Source organism: Camelus bactrianus, chromosome 25 (genome assembly GCF_048773025.1).
Source record: "Camelus bactrianus isolate YW-2024 breed Bactrian camel chromosome 25, ASM4877302v1, whole genome shotgun sequence".
Classification (NCBI taxonomy): Eukaryota; Metazoa; Chordata; class Mammalia; order Artiodactyla; family Camelidae; genus Camelus; species Camelus bactrianus.
The window spans coordinates 40,162,581-40,181,587 of record NC_133563.1 but is presented as its reverse complement, the minus strand read 5'-3'; the positions used below and the strand labels follow the sequence as shown (position 1 = coordinate 40,181,587).

General features: G+C 35.5%; 1 long non-coding RNA gene across 1 annotated transcript; it reads left to right on the top strand.

Annotated features, from left to right (window-relative positions):
* Window positions 1-436: 436 nt before the first annotated feature.
* On the top strand, window positions 437-7,156 carry LOC141575011 (uncharacterized). The gene is made up of 4 exons (XR_012502216.1): window positions 437-1,918; window positions 2,017-2,139; window positions 4,915-5,015; window positions 6,961-7,156. It is a non-coding gene; the product is annotated as an uncharacterized LOC141575011 (long non-coding RNA).
* The last annotated feature ends 11,851 nt before the right edge of the window (window positions 7,157-19,007 follow it).

Genomic DNA, 19,007 nt, shown 5'->3' with positions numbered 1-19,007 from the left:
CCATCTAGGGCTATGAGATTGAGGACCTCATCTGATGTTTAGCAAACCTAAAAAGTGGAACCAGCCTAAGCCTCAGGAGATTTGTGAAATCATAATACCAGTTCTGGATTGTCTCTCTAGAAATTTTTTTAATGTGAAAAAGAAACAAACATCACTTTGTTTATGCCACTGTTCTTTGCAGTCTCTGTAACTGGCAGCTAATTTTAACTAATCCAGAAACTTATCCAAAGTGATCATGTAAGGTTCAAACCCAGGCCCACCAGTCTGCAAAGTCCACCCTCTTAGGCAGAAGCCTGAAGAACTCCTGATTATAATCTGCAAAAGATTGGTGGTGGGGGAAGAGTGTGTGTGTTTGTGTAAAACTGCTGACAAGAATTTGACAGAAGGAAAGAAGGAAAGTTCGAATATGCTCGCAATTCTGCATACCTAAGAGACAATCAAAGGGAATATGCTACTGGACAGTAAAGAATATAGTCTCCATCAGAGGTGGACAGAGAAAGATCTGTCACCTGCATGGATCTGGAAAGAGAAAGGAAAGAGAAGCTGTGTCTCTGAAAGATGCTGCTGTATTTTATTTCCCATCTATATTTTATAAATTTCCTATATACATTTATTATTCTGTTCATAGACAATTCTAAAAGACTCAGTTACTATTTCCACAGCCAAATTTGTCAAAGTGTAAAATTGTGTTTAGAAGTCTCATCATAATTATTAAGCACTCATTCTGTGCCCATCAGTATGCTAGATATCAAGAACAATATCAAAAATCATCAATATTGGTTTCTGACCTCAAACAGCTCAGAACTTAGGTGAACACATAGAAAACAACCAAGTACTACTTACATGAATAGATGGATCAGTGCAGGTGATAATAATCAGAAAGAGACTCATGAAAGAGAAGTAAAATTTAGAAAGACCTAAATTCTATATGTTTGCCTTATCTGCCCCAAATATTGTCTTAAAATGACCAATCCACCCTCAGGGCTCAGTCAATCTCTTTCTGGTAACCTGAGAAAATCCAGAAGAAAAAGACATAGAAATACTCTGTTTTCTACAGCATCCCATTGGTTTGGGGACATATCTAGTGGTAGGCTCCTCACATTCATATGATAAAGGAGATGACTGTGAGCAGCAATGTGGCCGGTTCCTCTGCCCAATGGCACAAGCAGAGTCACAAATAACAGAAATGAAAGGATCACTACAAATTGTGTTATTGAACTGCATGACCTACATGGAGCAATCAACTCACTCCTAGGTTTGGCAGGGCCTTTCTGAGTTGATTCCCTGAAAAACAAAACAAAACAATAAAACCCAAACCAAACCAAAAAATAAAAAAAAAAAATTTAAAAAAGAGAGACTCTGAGTGTCATCATCTCTGCTCCATGTGGCTGCCTTGATAAGAGTTCAGATTTCTCTGTGTCATGAGAAAATTTTTATGATTAATGGAAGACAGAATATTATCCAGTATTAACAGTTATTTTCCAATTCTGTATTATAAAATTATTTCTGATAATGGAAAATTCTCTATTTCTTTCAATTTATTAAAACATTGAAATTCTACAGTGTATAAAAGAAAGCACTGGAGTTCTGGAGAGGTGAGGCAGAATACGAAGGTAAACAGGAATCATTATTCCTTTTCTCAGAGGTATGTAATCTACAGGGGAAGCATGCAGCACCTGAAAGGGGAGGAGAGGTTGGTGGGCCACGCAGGGTTGAAGGAGGAGCATAGGAACATGGGTCTGGGAAAGTTTGGCTAGCTTTACAGTGCTCAATTGAAATACTACTTTGCAATATTTTCTCAACACCAGGGTTCAAGTTTGTTAGTCCTACTGAGACATCAGGTCAGAAGAAAAGAACAAAAGTGAGAAGGCATTCATGGCTTTGCATTCTCAGAAAGTCATCCTGCTGGTTCAACTGTGTATGATTGAGCATATTGTCATTGATGAAGAATTTTTATTTATTTTTGATCAAAGACTTCACCATGTTTTCCTGACCTTTTCAATCTCCTGGTTGCAGAGTTTTAACGTGAGCTCTCCTCGGGCCTGGGAGAAATTCTGAGAATGACCCCTGAGAATGAGCTCAGTGGTGAGAAGTCCAAGGACAGGATGAGGTCGACATTGCAAGTGTTTTTGGAATAAGGTCGGTTGACTAGAAACTGTAATTGTGCAAGGCCAGCTGTGCACTTCTGTGTGAGCTGATCCCTTATCATGGTCCCAGTCTTAAATATTCACTACCAATTACTCTGTGTTCTCACCCCACTATGCTGATTGACCCTCTGCCTTAACTATATGACATCCCTTCCTTTTATGACAAGTGTTAGGAAGGTGATCTTCCAGGCTCTCCTTCAAGGGGAAAACACGATTCCCTGCAGCAGGATGCCCGCCATCTCCAGCTAATCTGTCTTCTTGGAAGATGTCCAAATATTTCTTTGAAAGTTTCCCATGCATCCCATTTAAAGAATATGTACTGTCATCTGGGTCCCATATTGGAATCTGCCACACAGGAGCCAGCCAGTTATTGACTATTGTCTCTTTCCCATCCATAAAATGAAGACTTCTAAGAAAATATTTGCAAGTGAAGCCAGGCTGAAAGCTTAGAATTAAAGCAGAGTTAGTGCTCCTTAGCTCCTGTGAAGTGATATAAAAAAAGCCCTGATGGGTTCTGCTAGTGACTGAGACAGTGCTTGCTGGGATCCCTGTAAGAATTCAATCTGTGTTCCCTGGACCATGTTGAAATCTGGGCAAAAGTTTTCCTGATACTGTGAAAACAGCTGGTTTCTGAGGTTCCTCATAGTCAACTTTTTCATTTCTTTCATTTGAAGTAACCCAGGTCTAATACCAGCTAGGCCTTGATTCCATGCCCCTCCCATCTTTTTTTCCTCAATGACTTTGTGTGTATGTATTTGTGCATATGTGTTTCTTGGCTTAATATTAGGCTATCTGTTAATTGTAATACACATTTAATACTGAACTTCAATTCTAACCTTAACTGATTCTCTAAGACTAGGACATAATATGTATGCATATGTATGTGTGTGTGTGTGTGTATGTATGTATATATACACACATAAATATAGTTTGTTAAGAATTTTTAAGAATCAATATAAATTGTAAAAGAACAAGATTCAGAACACTTTAGAAATAGAGGAAAAGAGATATGAGTCAGAAAGTGTATGAGAATTGGTATCTTGGCTTCTGCTGGTGGCTCTTCTGGCAGTGAGATCTGGGGCAAGCCACTAACAGTCTAGGCAGGAGTTTCTGTTTTCTATGTGTTTAATGTAACTATCCTGGACTATATCAGAAAAGAAGATAGGAATATTTCATGTTCCAGATATCTCAGACTTCGTTTCATCTTACCACTCATTTATCATCCAACAAATGTTTTTTTCTATGCCTACTGTGGGCAAAACACTGGACTGGTTTCTGAGGATACATTGGTCCATTTGATGGATGTGGCCTTTGCCCTCCTGGGGTCCACAAGTCTCCAAGCATTCCTCCAGGGACCGTTAGGCTGGACATGATAAATCAGTGGGGACTAACTAACCAAACCCCAGTGTGTCCCCACACCACAGTTCTCTTTGTCTTTGTCTCCTGAATCCTATGTATCCAAATGCAGGCACACCTTCCAATTATCCACTTATTCTACTAATTTATCTCTGCTAACTTCTTTATCTCCAATTCAGTCTCTCCACCAAATTGTTTTTGGAGGATTTAAAAACAAATAAACATGTGCCCTCAAGAAACTTATAGTTTAAAAAAAAAAATAGAGGCAAATATGTAGCTGGATATATGAGCAAATTCAGGGCTGATTAAAATCTCCTAGTACAGGATATTGACATGGTTCAGAGCCTATGACTCAAATATGCTTTATAATAGCTGAATGTAACCAGGTCACCTTATGAAAAAGAGCAGTATGATAATAAATCAGGCGTCCTTTATCTCATTACAAAATTGAAGGGCAAAAGTAGTTGGGTCTTATATTGGTAGATGAAAGAGTGGGCTAAAATGGAGAGGACTTCCCAGATTTCTCAGAGAAATTGAGACCTAAAGGGCAAATTAAAAAAAAAAAAAAAAAACTTAAGGCTTAAGGAAGCCTGTTGTTTTTGTGAGCAGAATAGCTTTTTGTGTCTGGTAAAGGCCTCTGTGTAACTGGGGGAGTTACAGACAGATTGATTACAAGTAAAAATGAGGGGGGAAGCATACTAAAGGATGAAAAAATATGTAAGTGGGTGTAAATTTTATAATTTTACCTTCATCTTTGAGTGAACTTGATTATCAAATAAAATGCCTGGATTTGCTAAATTTACTTAACCAATTCAATAATCAGATACAAAATTTTGTTCTTCAGGGTCCTCAAGGACACAAACACACAAAAAATTGATGTGTGCATTCTGACAAAACATAATCATAATGCAAATAATTTCTATTTATAAACTATTTTATAGTTCATGCATATCACTCAAACAGTGTATTACTGTCATTTCAAAATAACATGCTCACTCCTCTGTAGTCTGCACACCTGAGAGTGACAGCATCTCTTAGCAGTCCCCAGTCTTGCTGAGTCATTCTGTTCATCCTCCTGTAGCTCAGGCATCATTCAGAGGCCCAAAAGGTTGAGAATTGACAAGTGCTTAACTATGGATCCCTAACTTACTCTGGAGGAATGCTGTAAGACTGTAGACCTCAGGAGGGTAAAGGTCACATCCATCACATAGACTAGCACATCCCCAGAACCCAGTGCATTGTTGTGCATATGGCAGGCAGCCAATAAATATTTGTTAGATAATAAATGAATGGGTGAAGTGAAGTCTGAGGCTTCTGAAATGCACATTTTCTCTATCTTGTATACTGCAGGGTCCTCTCAAGATTTAATCCCTAGCTCTGTCTACATTAACATGTTCTTATTTGATTGAAGAATCAACACACTTAAAGACTGGGATTTGGAAGTGAGAAGGAGTACATGGAAGTGATTCAGGAAAACAAGGAAATGAGACACAAGTGGCAACATTTGTCAAAGTAAGATAAAAGAATACTTATAAGATTACTTACTATATTTCTCATGTCTGTGCATGTCTTCATCTTCACCTTCTGGTAACATATAAATCCACGTTGAATTGAGCCATTTTCCCCAAATCGAGGATCTTGTGACTTTGAAGTACCATAATATCTTGAGATTTCTTTGATAATTTTTGACCAATGGGTTCTAGAGATGCTGGAATCCCTGACAGTATAAAATAACAAGACAGTGTAAAAACATGAGTCAGAAAATCATGACTGTCTTTAGACATAGCTACTTAAATATAGCATGGTGACTAAAAGTATGGATTCTGGAGCAAGACTACTTAGATTCAAATCCTGACTTTGCCTTTGTGAGCTGTTTGATTTTTGTTGTTAATTAATTTCTCTGTGCCTTAGTTTTATATTTCAAAAATGATTTGTGGTGAGGATTAAATAAACAATACTGTTAGAGCAGTTCTATGCGTATAGGAAGTGCCATATTAATCTTAGTTCTTATCGTGATCGTGGGTAAGTCATTTATCCACTCTGGGTTTAAAGTTTCCAGGTATAAAATGAGAGATTTTGACTAGATTTTCTCTAAGGCCCTCCTGAACCTACTGTTTGCAAATGCTTACAGTCCATGTGCTTTTCTACATATATGTATGTAGTTTGTGATAGGAAAGTGCATGATTAGTAAATGCTTTCCTTGATTGATGCAAGGAGATGTTATTAGGGGATTGAGACAGTCTTCTTCACTAGGCCAAATTCCTTGAGGTTAATAGTGTATCTTTTCCTCCTCAGGATCCCAAGGCCTAATGTGGTGCCTGGGGACAGTGGGTGCTCTGTAAACTGTTAATAGATATGGAATAAATGCCTATGTCTTGTGTACCCAGATATATGGGAATGGGAAATGGTTGTAACTCCTTCCTAGGCCTTATCTCAATTAAAGCTACTTACACCGAATATTCAAAAAACATTAGTGCTCTCTACTGGAGACATTCCTAGTACAGGAATTCAAGTTTGAGTTTTTGATGGGAAATTCTGATTTGAGTTCATAAGTCCTGGATTTGAGAAGTAGGGTATAGCAGATACACATAGTTTACTGTGTTGCAAGCACAGATTTGGTGTTATGGCACTGAGGATGGCATGATCAGCATTAAAATGCCAAGTCTCATTTCTTTGCCATGTATTTATGCATTTTTTCCAGAGCAGCTTTATCTATAGATTTGTACACATGTTGTGTTTGCTCTGATTCATTTTAAGTAAAAAAAAAAAAAAAAGAGAGAGAGAGACATAGCATTAATTGAAAAAGTAATGTTAAGAAAATGAAAAGACAACCCACAAAATGGTAGAAAATATTCACAAATAATATATCTGATAAGGGACTTGTATCCAGAGTTCATAAAAACAAAACTAAGCAAAACAATAGGATTTACATTTCTCATTTAAGTTATTATTTTCTCTACACCACAAGTCTTTTTTTGGCATTACTGTTTTCTTTTTCATTAATTGAATATTTTCTAATATTACTTTTTAACTTCTTTAATGATTTTCTTGCTATATATTTTTAGTTATTTACTTAGTGATTGCTTTAGTCCTTACCATATATGTCTTATCAAAAACAGTTTCACAATTACACCAGCAATTTCAGAGAATGTAGAAACAGCATTCCCATATAGCTCTACTCTCTTTTCTTTCTTACTGTGGTATTCTTGTCATAGGTATTATCTCTATGCATGTTATAAGCCCGACAGTACATCATTATAATTATTATTCCTTTATGTAATTTTATGTCTTTTAAAGAAGCTGAGAGGAGAAAAGAGAGCAAGTTTATACGTATAATTTTTCTTTTTTTTTAATTGAGTTATAGTCAGTTTCCAGTGTTGTGTCAGTTTCCAGTGTAGAACACAATTTTTATGTTATATGTATAATTTTTCTCATATTAGCCTTCTTTCCATTTCAGGTTCTATGCATTTGTTCCTTTGGATTCAAGTGAAACATCTGGAGTCAATTCTTAACCCAATGTTGGTTTGTTCTCACCAACCTCTTTGCCCTGCTATTGGAAAATATATTACATTTCTGTATGTTATATGCCCACAAATACAATTAAATGTATACTGCTTTATGATTTTTAAACAAGATAAGAAAGGATAAGAAATAGGCAATTATACTCCTTTATAATTGCATAATTACCTTTATCAGTGTTCTTTGTTTTTTTTGTGTGTGTATTCAAATTACTGTCTTGGGTCACTTGCTTTCAGCCTGAAGGACTAACTTTAGTATGTCTTGTAAGGTAGGTCTACTGGCAGCAGATTTTTTCAGATTTTGTTTTCCAAATGTCTTTTTATTTCATCTTCACTTTAAATGATAATTTTGCTGGATATATGATTCTTGATTAAGAGCTTTTAAAATTTGAGGGCTGAGAATAGGTTATCCTATTGCCTTCAGCCCTCTATTGTTTCTGATGATAAGTCAACTGTTAATCTTATACGAGTTTTCTTAAGCAAGATGTCATTTTCCTCTTGCTGCCTTCAAGATTTTCTTTGGCATTTTTACTATGTGTCTATTCATGGGTCTTTTTGAGTTTATCCTACTTGCAGTTTGTTGAACCTCCTGGATATGTAGATTTAAATTTTTTAGGAAATGGGAAGTTTTTAGCCACTAATTTTTCAAATATTTTTCTGCTCCTTCCCTTCTCTGTTCTTCTGGTGCTGCCTTTACATGTCTGTTGGTATACATTAGTGTCCCACATTTCTCTGAGGCCTTGCTCATTTTTTCTTCATTCTTTTTTCACTCTGTTCTTGGATTGCATAATTTCTATTGATCTATTCTTAAGTACTTTTACTTTCTGCCCATTTAAGTGTATTATTGATTCCATCTAGTGAATTTTTAAATTTCAGTTATTGCTCCTTTCAGTTCCAAAATTTCTATTTGGTTATTTTTAATAATTTCTGTCTCTTTATTAATGTTCTCTATGTGATGTGACACTGTCATCATGCTTTACTTCTAAAATCATGGTTTTCTTTGTTTCTTTGTACATATTTATAATGGCTTCTTTTCTCACATCTGGTTTCTCCTGCAGGTGGCTTTATTGCCTGCTATTCTTCTGGTATCTAGGCCATAATTTCCTGCTTATTTTGCATGTCTCATATTTTTTGGAAAATGAACATTTTAGATATTGCAGCAACTTTGGGGACTGGCTTCATCTCTCCCCTCTTTCAGTGCTTGTCATTGTTGTTAGCTTGTTTACTTGTTTAAAGACTAACTGGATTATTTTAGTGTTGTCCATTCCCTTCTCTTCCTCCTCTATCCCCTAAACAGACACAGGGTAAAGCCTCTGATGTTTTTCCTCAGGGATTCATCCTTGGACATGCCCAGCCACTTTGGGATAACAAGGTTTTAGCAGGGCTTAGGCAGTGTTTGTCTAGTTACCTGACCACACTAACCTATGAAACTCCACTAACTGCTGGTTAAAAGCTCTATTGTTCATAACAATGCCCTGGAGAATAAATTATTTACACCCTAATCCAGTCAAATACAGGCTGCTATGAAGGGACAGTTCCTGATGGTCAAAGTTTGAAATTTATTCAGACTCTAGTTCTTGCAGCTGGTTTCTTATTTTTCTCCAGCAACTAGTTGGCTTATCATTTAGCCTGTATCTTCAATGAATTTATCAGTCTCCTCCCCATTGCCTCTCACCAACACTTCTACTGTTTTTGAAAGCAAACTTAGATTTGAACTTCATATGCTGTTGCAAATAAAGTTGGCTCCTTTGGGGAGATAATTTGAGCTCTCTGTTCTATGGTCTGCCTTTCCTTCCAGGGAAAATCTCTGAGCCACAACTCTGGTGCTGGAGTAAGGAACAATAGGTCAATTCTAAGTGATAGCCCAGTTTGAAGAAGTAAGTGCTCAGTGGATACATGGCAAGAGCCCCAGGTGTCCTTGGCTTGTTTCCCTTGGCACAAGCCCCTGTCATATGAGCTGAGTCAATAGCAATTGGGACTTCAATGTCCTACCATGCCCAAGGTAGAACCTATGTCTCATGAGAGGAAACGTGGTGGAAGAATGGGGCCCCCACCTGTTGGCTGCAGTAGTACAGAACTTTGCCTCAGCAACAAGTATCTAGGGGCAGTATGAGAAATGCTAATGTCATGTCCTTCCCAGGAAGACAACCCTCCAACCAGGACCTGGGGGGAGTCAAAAACTTGTGTTCTTGGTTGTACAAGTCTGGGTGGAGTTCCCAGCTCAATGATTGGAGAGGGGAAAAGTGCGGATCTTCAAATACTAAAGACTCATCATTTTATGGAGCTTCAGTAAATATTCTTGAGTAAATGTGTCCTCATTTGCTGTATATCTGTAGTGGCATTTCCATTTGTGTATGCTCATAAGGCCAACTATTTTTAAATGTGTTTTAAAAATAGTTTTCATCAGTTTTTTGAGGAGTGATTCTGAGTTGCACACCATCATGCCAGAAGCGGAGCCAGGAAGGGGAAACTGATACAGTATAGATTAGCATTCTCTTCAACTGAGGGCTTGCTGTATCTTTGGTTGCTAGTGGAAGGCCTAAGATATATTTGTAGTATTAAAAATAAAAATTAAAAAATAATTTTCTAATGTTAGTATGTTAGAAGCAAAGCATAAGATGGCAATTCCTGTAGATGATTTGTTGCTTGAATCCTCTGAGAAGAAATCTTGAGAGAAGTGGAGACATAGGAGGATGCAAGTTCCCAGGCATTTCTAAAGGGAGATCATGTGAGCCTTTCTAGCAGCCAGCACTCAAAGCATCTTGGGATGGATACTCTGCTGTAAAGAGACTAAGAGAGTTCAATATTTGCTATCAAAATCAACCTCATAAAAATAATCATAATAAAGAGTATGTAGAGTAAAGAAATTCAGTGTAGAGTTTACTAACAGCTGCTCCAAGAACCCAAATCAACCACAAAAACAAAATTGTAGCAACAGTAATAAAAACAATATAACAGCCACTCTTATTGGAAACTTTCTACCTTTAAGGAAGTACACTTATATCTCTAATCCTCATGATCACACAGTAAATTAGATATTATTCCTACATTTATGCAAGTGAAGAGATTAGACTTAACATCTTCTAGGTCACTTAGCTTGGTTCTAGAGCTTAGTCTCAGATGCAAGCTCTCTGATTCCAAGGCCTGTCCTCTGTCCATTACTTACACAAAACTGTCCAAAAAGAGGTGAAGAAATGAGAAAAGAAAGAAAAACAAAGGGTAAAAACAGATAAGAGAATAAAATGGTAAGGAAAAATGTATAAAAGTATAGTCATGCATGGGAGTGCCAGGGCAGGATCAACAGGTTCCCCTGTAGCTCTTCATTAGCACAAATACCCTCCAATTTGTTCTAAGCCTTCTGAGGTGAGCTTCATCAAGGCTCAACAATGCTGAACCCACAAATCCTTTCAATGTAGCCCTATCTCTACCTTGGGTTTTTGCTGAGAAGGGTGAGGAAAAACTCCCTTAAACTTTCCAGAAGCCCAATTGTTTGAAAGCATCTATGATACATACTATATCTCCTCAGAGAGTCTTTTCCTTATTATGTCATACTCCAAGGATGCAACCATAATGATTCTGAGGTTTAAGCAAAAGACTCTTCAGTCACGTCCTTCGTTTCATATTTGACCCCTCCATCTTTTTTCTTTTGTTTTCTGGCAACACCCTGGATTTGTTCTTTGCTTGGAAACCATTTATGAATTTAATTTTAGGATCACTTCCCTTCCTGGGAACTGCAGCTTTGTGTCTTCCTATTCCCCTTCCCAAAATTGAGTTTATGGTCTCCATAAGATTATATATCATGACAAAAGTATCTTATAAGTCTCCTTCAACTTTCACTGCATTTTGCAAATTTTGATGAGTTGTATTTTTATTTTTATTTCATTGAATACATTTTAAAATCCCTCTTGAGACTTATTTGACCTATGTATAATGTAGAATGTGTTGTTTACTATCCAGGTATTTTAGGACTTTCCAGCTATCTTTCCATTGTTGATTTCTAGTTTAATTTCACTCTAGTCTGAGACATACATTATAAAATTTCTGTTCCTTTCAATTTTTAAGGTGTGTTTAATGATACATAATGAGGTCTATCTTGGTGAATGTTTCATGTTAGCTTGAGGAAAATATGTATTCTTATGTTTTTGGTATTCTATAAATGTTGATTACATCCTGTAGATTCCAAATGGAAAAATCAATCAATATAATATACCACATTAAGAGAGCAAAAAAAAAAATGGTCATCCAATTGATTCACAAAAATCCTTTGATCAAATTTAATAATTTTTCTGTTAAAAAAATACTCAAAAAGTAGGAATAGAAGAAAACTTCCTCAACATGATAAAAACCATGCATGAAAAATCCACAGCTACATCCTACTCAATGATGAAAGACTGATATCTCCTCCCCTAAGATAACAAAAAAGACAGTAATGCCCACTTTTCCCTCCTCTATTTAACATAGAATTAGAGGTACTAGCCAGTGTAATAAAACAAGGGAAAGAAATAAAGAGATTTAAAATTGGAAATGAAGAAATAAATTCTCTCTTAACACACGACATGATATTAAATATAGAAATATCAAAGATTTCACCAAAAAAAAATAGAAAAAATAAACGAATTCAGCAAATTTGGAGGATACAAAATCAACAATTAAAAATCAGTTGCATTTCTATACACTAACATGGCAATTCAAAAAATTAAGAAAGCAATCCCATTTAAAATAGGATCAAAGTGATTAATTAAAAATAAATTTAGCCTAGAAGAAGAAAGATTTGCATACTGAAAACATTGCCAAAAGACATTAAATAAGACATAAAGAAATAGACATCCATGTTCATAGGTGGCAAGTTTTAATATTGTTAAGCTGTCAGTACTACTCAACAGATTCTACAGATCTCATGCAATTCTTATCAACATTCCAATATTTTTCCAGAAAATAAAAAGTTCTAAAATTCATAGGGAATTTCAAGAGATCCCAAATAAACAAATAAAAAATCTTGAAACAGAAGAACAAAGCGGGAGATATCATACTTCCTGATTTCAAAACTTAGTACAAACTATTGTAATCCAAATAGACATATAGACGAATACAGTAAATAAATCTTCTCATATGTGGTCAAATGATTTGGTAAAGGTGTCAAGACCATTCAGTGGGAAAAGCACAATATTTTCAACAAGTGATACTGAAGAAATTCGATATTCACATGCAAAAGAATGAAGTTATACCCTTACCTTCCTCCATATTCAAAAATTTACTCAAAATAGAACAAAGATCTAAATGTAAAAGCTAAACAAAATCTCTTAGAAGAAAACGTAGGGGAAACTATTCATTCTATTGGGTTTGGCAATGATTTCTTGGATATACACCAAAGGTATGTGTAGACAACAAATTAAAAAATAGATAAATTGGTTTTTACAAAAATTTAAATTTTTGTGCATATCAAAGGACAATATCAAAAGAATAAAGGGTAACTCACAGGATGGGAAAAAATGTTTACAAATCATACATTTGATAAGAAATTAATATTCAGAATATATAAAGAACCCTTTAACTCAGCAACAACAAAAACAAAAACAAAGAGCTCATTTCAAAAATAGTCAAGGACTTGAAGACACCTTCCCCAAATAACAGAGATAAATGGCCAATAAGTACCTGAAAAGGTGCTCATCATCATTATTCATTAAGGAAATGAGATATATTTCACACACATTAATATGGTTGCCATTTCTTTATAAACAGAAAACAAATTTTGGTGAGGATGTAGAGAAATTGAGAATCCTGTACATCATTGGTAGGAACAAATTGAACAGCTAATGTAGAAAACAGTATAACTATTCCTCAGAAAATTAAACATAAAATTACCATTTGATTCAACAGTTCAACTTCTAGTTATATATCTCAAAAGTACTGAAAGTAAGAACTCAAATATATAGTTGTACACCAATGTTTTAATTGCATTATTCAAAACAATACAAAAAAAATGGAAACAATCTAGTTATCCACTAACATATGAATGGGTAAATAAATTGTAGTGTATTTGCTGGTCAGAATGGCTGTCATCAAAAGAACACAAGCAACAAATATTGGCAATGATGTGGATAAAAGAAACCCTTGGTGGGCTCTTGGTAGGAAAGTAAATTCATGCAGCCACTGTGGAAAATAGTATGGAGATTTCTCCAAAAATCTCAAAATATAATTACTATATGACCCAGAAATTCCACCCCTGGGTATAAAAGCCAAAACCAAAACCAAAACCAAAAACACTAATTTGAAAAGATACATGCATGTCAATGTTCATAGCATCATTATCTACAATTGCCAAGGTATGGAAGCAACCTAAGTGTCCATGAACAGATGAATGGATAAAGAAGATATGATACACACACACACAGAGATAGATATAGATAGATTTAGTATGTATAGATATTTATTGTATACTACACACACACACACACAGACACACACACAATGGAATACTACTCAGCCATAAAAATGAAATTTTGCCATTAACAGCAACATGGATGGACTTGGATGGCATTGTGCTAAGTGAAATAAGTCAGACAGAGAAAGACAAATACTATATGATATCACTTATATGTAGAATGTTTAAAATACAACAAACTATTGAATATAACAAAAACAACAATAAAAAAAGAAGCAGGCTCACAGATATAGAGAACAAACCAGTGGTTACCAGTGGGAAGTGGGGTGGGCAATAAAGGTGTGGAGGAGTGGGAGGAGTGGGAGTAACACACTATTGAGTATAAGACAGGCTACAAAGATGTACTGCACAACACAGGGAACATAGCCAGTATTTTGTAATAACTGCAAATTAAGTGGAAATGTGAAAGTTCTATAATAATTAAAAATTAAAAAAATAAAATAGAGTGTAGTACATTCTTACCATGGAATGTTATTCAGCCTTAAAAAGAAGGATATTCTAACACATGTTACAGTCTAAATAAACCTGAGGACATTATGCTAACTGAAATAAGACAGTCACAAAAAGAAAAATACTATATGATGTCATTTTTATGAGGTATCCAGGGTAGTTAAATTCATAGAAACAGAAAGTTTACTCACACTTACCAGGATCTTGGGGAGAGGGAAATGGAGACTTGTTTATTGGATACAGAGTTTCAGCTGAGCATGATGCAAAGGGTTGGAGGTAGATAGTGATGATGATTGTAACATCTATGTGAATATACTTAATTCCACTATATTGTACACTTTAAATAGTTAAAATAGTAAATACTTGGGCATATTTCATCAAAATAAAATAATTAGGTACTTTAAGTGGGAGGGAAATAGAACTTGATTGTCGGCATTTTCTATATTAATGGACAGTCAGCAGGGGCAGAGAGAGATTGGGGCCTTAGACTAAATATATCAGGGGAGGAATTAATTACTCATGTTTTATCAGGGACCGTTTCCTGGTCTAAGAGTGGGCACCATATTCAATGCAGCCTGGGACCACTGTCCACAAAACAGTGGTCAGGGAATAAGATCACATTATCTGAAGTAAAAGGAATTCCATCCAAATAACACTGTTGAGTGGCACAACCACACTTCCATGGAAAAAGAGACACAAGGAAGAATATTCCAGAGTTGTCATATCAGTCCTATTACAGTCATAGAAACAGAATCCACTTTAGTTTGTTTAAACATAATACATTTGTACAGGTGATAAAGGAATAGAGATCAAAAAACACAAAATTCTTCACCAAAGCGTTTACTTTTTTGCCTATAGGTAATGAGAGGGATATTTATTACCCTTCGAAATAATAAACAAATGTCACACTTATTCATACATCCAACCATTAATCTATTTATTCATTGTTTCAATCACCATGCACTCTAGGTTTTACCTTACTTTAAAGTTACCATATTTGGTCCTTAGGGCTCTATAATACCCAATTATATCTCCAGGCAAGATGCACTAGGTTGAAACCAATCTTAAAAAATGACTATTTGGTTGCTACTTAGATTGTTGATCACTACACATAAAATAATTATATATATACACACACATACACATACATACACATATCTATATACACACACACACATCTATACACACACACACACACACACACATATATATATACATGTATATAATTACAATATTTATTTCTGCCTAAATAACATTATGTAAGGCCCATACACAGTGTAAGCTGCATGAGGACAAGATCTTTACATTTCTCTCTTTACATAATCCAGAACAACGGCAGGGAGGACATAAGAATTTAACAATGTAAATAATTAGAAACAAGCATTCCTTAATGACGATAAGAATAGATGTGTGAATAAATTGTTATCTACTTTTTAAAGCCTTTTTATTTTTCTAAGTGACCATAGTCAGTTTTATTATTTTTTATTGAAAGAAAATAGAAACAGTATTTCAAAGAGATATCTGCACTCATGTTTATTGCAGCATTAACCACAATAGCCAAGCAATGAAAGCAACCTAAATGCCCAACACATGAGTGAATACAAAAGATGTGGCACATATATATATACACAAGGGAATATTATTCAGTCACAAGGAAGGAGGATATCCTGCCATTTGCAGCATCAATGGACCTTGAGCACATTATACTTAGTGAGATAGGTCAGAGAAAGACAAGTACAGTGTGATATCACTTACATGTCGAATCTAAAAAAGGCAAGGCTTCTCTTTGCTCTTCAATGCAGGGTGTGTCTAGTCCAAGGGATTAGAACATCTGCTTAAGTCAAGCTCTCAGTGGGAACAGATATACAGATATTTCTGTAGAATCGTTTACTTTTGCATTAAACCCCATGATACATTGTTCACATATTCATTACTATAAGGTTTCTTCTTTAAAAGGCAAAGCCATTCATTCTTCCTTCTGAACACTTGAAGCCACAGCTAGATGGAGTCATTTAAAGTCTCCAGTGGAGATAAGTTAACATCTTTGCAGAGATACAGAGACTGTGGTGCATAAGGTCACGGGGGGGGGGCTGTAACAAAAGTGTTTCTTCTGCTCCTCTGGCCCTTAAGTCAACTTAGAGACATTAATCTAATATCTAAAATCCAAACAATCTATTATCTCAGAGGTTTGGAGTGATCATGGAATTCTGGCAATTGAAAACAATCACATATGTGTCAGCTTTTTGTTTTTACAGAAGTTTCTTACTAAGTACTCTCTGTGCCTAAACATACACTATGAAGATGTACAGAAAAATATATATATAATGGTGTCTCTCTTCCAATGAACTTTACTTTTATTTGAAAACAAATACTAGACCAAGTTAGTTGCACTTGGGCCAAGAGTGTGTTTATACCATGTACCTCTAACAGGGAGACTGTGATGTCTTTTCAGGATATGAGCATCACTTCTAGCTTGGATCCTGATTCTGAGAGTCCTTGAAGTGTTTGGGCATTCTCATTTCCCAGCATATGGATCCAAGTACATTTCCAGAGGTCCCCTACGAGAGGCACTGTGAAAATCATTATCATTTATCCTCATCCCAGAGTTGCAAGGTCCTCTCTCTTGGGATCCTGCCCTCCCCTCCAGGTGATACTTCCATCATCTGAAATTGGTTTAGACGAAGGCTAGGGATTATAACCTTTTATCAATGTTACCTCTCAGCTTCCTATAAATATCCTTGATTCTAATTGTTTCCTCCCCATTCTTTTTTTCTCTACAGACACCTTGTTTTATTTGCCATCTTCAGAATTTTCTCTGGTCAGGTCTGCTAGCTGCCACTCCAACCAAATTATAGACTGAATGTTTGAATGTGTTCTCCAAAATCCATTTGAGTAAACTCCAACTACCAATGTACCAATGTGCTTGGAAGTGGGGTTTGGGAGGGATTAGATAATGAGTGTGGGGCCTTCATGAATCTAATTAGTGCCTGTATAACAAAAAATCATGAGATTCTCTCCCTCTCTCTCTCTCTCTCTCCCTCTCTCTCTGTCTCTCTCTCTTCAACATGCTAGGACACAGAAAGAACCTTGTCATCTGTAAAGCTGTAAGAGGACCCTTACCAAGAAAATAACAATGCTGGCACAGTTCTTTTGGACTTTCAGCCTCCAGAACTGGGAGAAATAAATGTTTGTTTTGTAAGCCACACAGTCTATGGTAATTTGTTATAGCAGCCTGAGCTAAGACAAACCACGATGCTCATTACTCTCATTGTATGTACTTGAATTCTGATGTTTAAATGCCAACACCTGGCCTCTGTGTGTCTGGGTTTTTCATTCCCCATTACTATCAAGGCATCCATTTCTGCAGTGGTAGATCACAACTTCTGTACTTGACTACAGCAGAGATTCCACCACTGAACTTAAGGATGATGGGAATTCCTCTCACCAGTGAATATTCTTAATGTTTAATAATTTGTTTCTAAACACTGTAAAAGTGTAATGGAAACCTATGAAGAAAAGGTTACTCTTGCTGAGATTTCAAGGGGTAACAGGAAATTTCATACCTTATTTTTGAAGCAAATATAAGGGATTAAAAACCAAGGCCAAAGCAAAAACAAGATTAGGATGCAAACGTTATTTTCTAGTATTCTGATCTTAGTCTTAGACCCCTTATTGAGCAGGCTAATGTCATTTCTAGAAGCAATGAGCAATTCCATTTATTCACATTCCATTTACTATTTTAATTATTAGTATTATACTTTGTTTTCTTTGTTATTTGAGAAATGATAACACAAGTTATCTTTGCAAATTTGAAAAGATAGAGTATATAATGAAAAGCATGTGTCCTTTTCATCCCTGATGCCAAGCTGTCCTCTTCAGGAAGAACCAATGATACCAATTTCTAATGAATCTTCCGGAAATGTGCTATATATACATGTGTATGAGTGCCCATAATAATTGCATTTTTTTTTAAGGTGAACACATTATACAAACTGTTTTGTGCCTCATTTTTTCACTCTACAATCTATCTTCCAGATTGTTCTATATTTATACAAATAGAGCTCCACTATCTATTTACTAGCAATCTAGTATTCTAGTATGTGTGCATGCAAAATATATATTACCAAATTACATAAATGAGCATTAAGTGGTTTCCAATCTTTTGCCATTAGAAGTGAAGCCTCAGTGAAACTCTTGTATGTATGTACATACACATATATATGATTTTGCACACATATATATTTCCTAAAAGTGAACACACTAAATCAAAGTGTCCATGCACTTATTCTATCTAATGTGGGCCAGGCATCTGTATTCTCTAGAAATCACTTTTTATACTTAAAGCATTGCTGAATGAAAGTGAAAAGCATGCACATCAGAAATAGGCCAGAGAATATACATGTATAATATATTATATATCTAATTTCTTTACAAGGAAAGCTACATCTTTTTAAATAGTGAGCCCAATACTTTCATAACATTACCAAGAATGTTAGCTGGGGCAGGCAATAATGAAGTGATTATTTTGCCAAGTTGACCAAGGCTTGTGCAAGCAAGGAACGATCATCATTTTTAGTGTCAACAATTCTCTTTCTCAAATGATTTATCTCTGTTTTCATCTTCTCACATTTCTTTCTAAATCCTTAAGTACACAGATCTTCTTGGACCTAAAAAAAAAAGTGAGGAAGGAAGTAAAATTTTTAAATCCCCCATTTTTTTCAAGGATTACATTTTGTCAAACTTTAAAACTTTGTCAGACTATCTTTGTTTTATTCCTAAAATTGTTCTCTCTTAATCATGAAAGGAGACTCTTGTAACAAGGAATATTTCCTGGTTTGGACCTAAATATTAAGAGAAAGTGTAGTTTACAGCCTTAATAATATTCATATACCTTAGGGTTTTGCCAGGAGGCTAAGCCTGGCATGAGGACAAATGTAATATTTTCCAGTCAAAAAATGCAAATGAGAGGTAGCCTTGGTCTGACAGCACTAATTCTCAGTTCCACTCAGGATGGTACTGTCACCCATATTATAGAAATCTGTTATAAACACATGGTCCACAAATTATAGAAATCTCTTATAAATCATGTTCAGA